At 39.9% G+C, this 3314-nt stretch overlaps 1 protein-coding gene across 1 annotated transcript in view; it reads right to left on the bottom strand.

Moving 5' to 3' along the window:
* Positions 1-3314, bottom strand: part of AHCTF1 (AT-hook containing transcription factor 1) — an 86266-nt gene that overhangs the window by 75958 nt on the left and 6994 nt on the right. The gene's annotated exons all lie outside the window — the stretch shown is intronic.

Below are 3314 nucleotides of genomic sequence, written 5' to 3'. Positions count from 1 at the left end.
CCAGAAAACTAGAAAAAAAAATTATTTCTTCAGTAAAGGGGCAGAAAAATGTGTAAATTCACAGAAACCTCAGAAATTGAGTTTTGTACATATCTGTTGCTAGATAGAAAATATATAAATTGTCTTACATTTAGAAGATCAGGTTCCCAGAATGACTACTCCCATCATAAACAACGAAAAATATTAGTAAAAATACAGAATCATCTTTCTGAATGACTGAGTTGGTTAGCTATCAAATCCAGTCCTGGGAACCGTGATCTTATTTTAGGCACTCTAAGATCCAGGGGCAAGAGATAAAGTCTAGGGCAAAGAGAACTAATAAGAGCCTTCCCTAAACGCCATTAAACCTCACCAGGCTATATCGCCTAAAGATGAGCAGGAAAAATACTCATTGTATAGGATGGAAAGTAATAAAGCTGTCCACACTAACCATGGCTCCGAGTCTCTTACTTAGAAAAAGAATATTTTCTTTCACACAAATGTGTGGCCGGAATTCAAGCTATGTTATATGAAATCCTCAAGATAAGAATTAATTATCAAGTATTTTCAAGTTGGTAATGATCCAAGCAACCTACAGAAACAACCACATATCCTGTGGAATCTCAAAGAATTCTCAAAGTTAAAGCAATAAAGAAAATAAGCTCACAGTCCAAATAACAAAACACACAAGGATACCAATAGCCAGCAGAATCCGATTATCAAAGACTTCAGAGACTAGAAAGCAAATTACTAATATATTTGTGTAAATCAGTGCTTTAGCTTCATAAGACTGTAAATGTTACAAAAGAAAAATCAAGTCGATTTGAAAAAAAATTTCTAAAAATGAAAAATTAAAATTAAAACTCAATGGGTGAAAAAACTCAATGGAGTGATGAGAATGAATCACAGCTACATGCAACAATATGAATGAATGTCAGAATATATTATTAAACAATAAAAGCAGCTGGGCACAGTGGCTCACGTCTATAATCCCAGCACTTTGGGAGGCTGAAGCAGGTGGATCACCTAAGGTCAGGAGTTCGAGACTAGCCTGGCCAACATGGTGAAACCCCATCTCCACTAAAAATACAAAAAAAATTAGCTGGGCGTGGTGGCGCATGCCTGCCATCTCAGCTACTTGGGTGAGGCAGGAGAATTGCTTGAACCCAGGAGGCAGAGGTTGCAGTGAGCCAATACACCTGGGCAACAAGAGGGAAACTCCGTCTCAAACAAAACAACACAAAACAATCAAGCAGCAAAAATACATGCAAAATGACATTTATATAAGGTTAAAAAGACATGCAGACAGAAGGTCTGAGAGGCAATAAATGATTATGTCAAAATACTGGTACACACAGTACATCGGAAAAAATCTAAACACTAACTACACAACAATAACAATGGCTGCTATCTGGGATTTATATAAACCATATATTCTTCTTACGGCCTAAGACAACAGAAATGCTGGGCAGGGCCAGGCACGATGGCTCATGCCTGTAACCCCAGCACTTTGGGAGGCCCAGGTAGATGGATCATCTGCAGTCAGGAATTCGAGACCAGCCCAACCAGTATGGTGAAACTCCATCTCTACTGAAAATACAAAAATTAGTTGGTATGGTGGTGTGCGCCTGCAGTCCCAGCTACTTAGGAGGGTAAGACAGCAGAACTGCTTGAACCTGGGAGGTGGAGGTTGCAATGAGCAGAGATTGCACCAATGCACTCCAGCATCGGCAACAGAGCAAGACTCTGTCTCAATCAATCAATCAATCAATCAATGTGCAAGAATGTACACTATCAGCAGTATTGTGTTTGTTTGTTTTTTGAGACAAGACCTCACTCTCGTCCAGGCTGGAGTGCAGTGGTATTATCACAGCTCAATGCAGCCTCAACCTCCTGGGCTATAGCAATCCTCTCACCTCAGCCTCCTTAGTAGCTGGGACTACAGGCACATGCCACCATGCCTGGCTAATTTTTTTTTTTTTTTTTTTTTTTTAAAGTAGAGATGAGGTTTCACTGTATTGTCCATGATGGTCTCAAACTCCTGGGTTCAAGCAATCCTGCCTCGGTCTCCCAAAGTGCTGGGATTACAGGTGTGAGACACCAGCCTATCAATAATATTCTTAATAGCAAAATACTAAATACAATCAAAGGAGAGAATGAAGAAGAACTTACTTTATGAGACAGCAAAAAGAAATTATAATAACTGAAACAACGTGATATAGGCTAATAATGGACAAATAGGTCAATGAAACAGATAAAATAATCTAGACACAAAATCACAAAGCTTAGCAGATGATAAAAGCTATTTGTATATTTCAATTCAGAGGGGACATGTGGACTATTCAATGAACACTTCTGGGCCTGGCGCAGTGGCTCATGCCTGTAATTGGATCATGCATGGGGTCAGAAGTTCGAGACCAGCCTGGCCAACATGGTGAAACCACGTCTCTACTAAAAATACAAAAATTAGCCAGGCATGGCTAATTCCAAAGAATTCTAGCATCCTTTAGTGTGTATGGAGAGAAGTAAAATGAAGGGGGTAAACAGATAACCCTGGGAAAACTCCGTGTCTATAAGTCCCTCATTACGTACTATGCCACGGGACCTCAGCAGAGGGCCGTGTTTCAGGAACTGTGCTGCTTTCTTGGGAGAAAGGTTAAGGCCCAAAGGAGAAGAATATAAATCTGGCAAAAGATGTGAGGTACAAGTAATTACCATTTCTCAGCGTTCCCCCCTCCTTTCTATTGAGTGCGGAAAGGACTACATTCAATTCCAACACTCAGCCCAAGCCATTTTCACAGAATAGAATCAATACCATCAAACCGAAACACATATTAAAATAACAGGATAACAGCCACTTCTGACAGATGTGTTTCTTAATTTTAAAAAATTTATAAACATTTATGTTAAAAGAACTATTATATTTAACAATTCCTTTCCTTTCAGTTTATTTCTTTTTTCTTTTTTTGAGATGGAATCTTGCTCTGTTACCAGGCTGCAGTGCAGTGGCACAATCTTGGCTCACTACAACCTCTGCCTCCTGGTTCAAGCGACTCTCCTGCCTCAGCCTCCCGAGCAGCTGGGACTACAAGCACGCGCCCCCTAGGCCCAGTTAATTTTTGTAATTTTAGTAGACATGGGGTTTCACCATGTTGGCCAGGCTGGTCTGGATTTCTTGACCTTGTTGTGATCCACCCACCTCAGCTTCCCAAAGTGCTGGGATTACAAATGTGCACCACTGTGCCCCGCCTATTTCTTATAAAATTAACTTTTTTTAAAAAATAGCATTTCATACAATAGTCTTTGAATTCTTCCATCTGTTTATCTTCAAACAG

This window comes from Cebus imitator, unplaced genomic scaffold (assembly GCF_001604975.1).
Source record: "Cebus imitator isolate Cc_AM_T3 unplaced genomic scaffold, Cebus_imitator-1.0 Scaffold75, whole genome shotgun sequence".
NCBI lineage: Eukaryota > Metazoa > Chordata > Mammalia > Primates > Cebidae > Cebus > Cebus imitator.
This window is presented reverse-complemented; position numbering and strand designations above follow the sequence as displayed.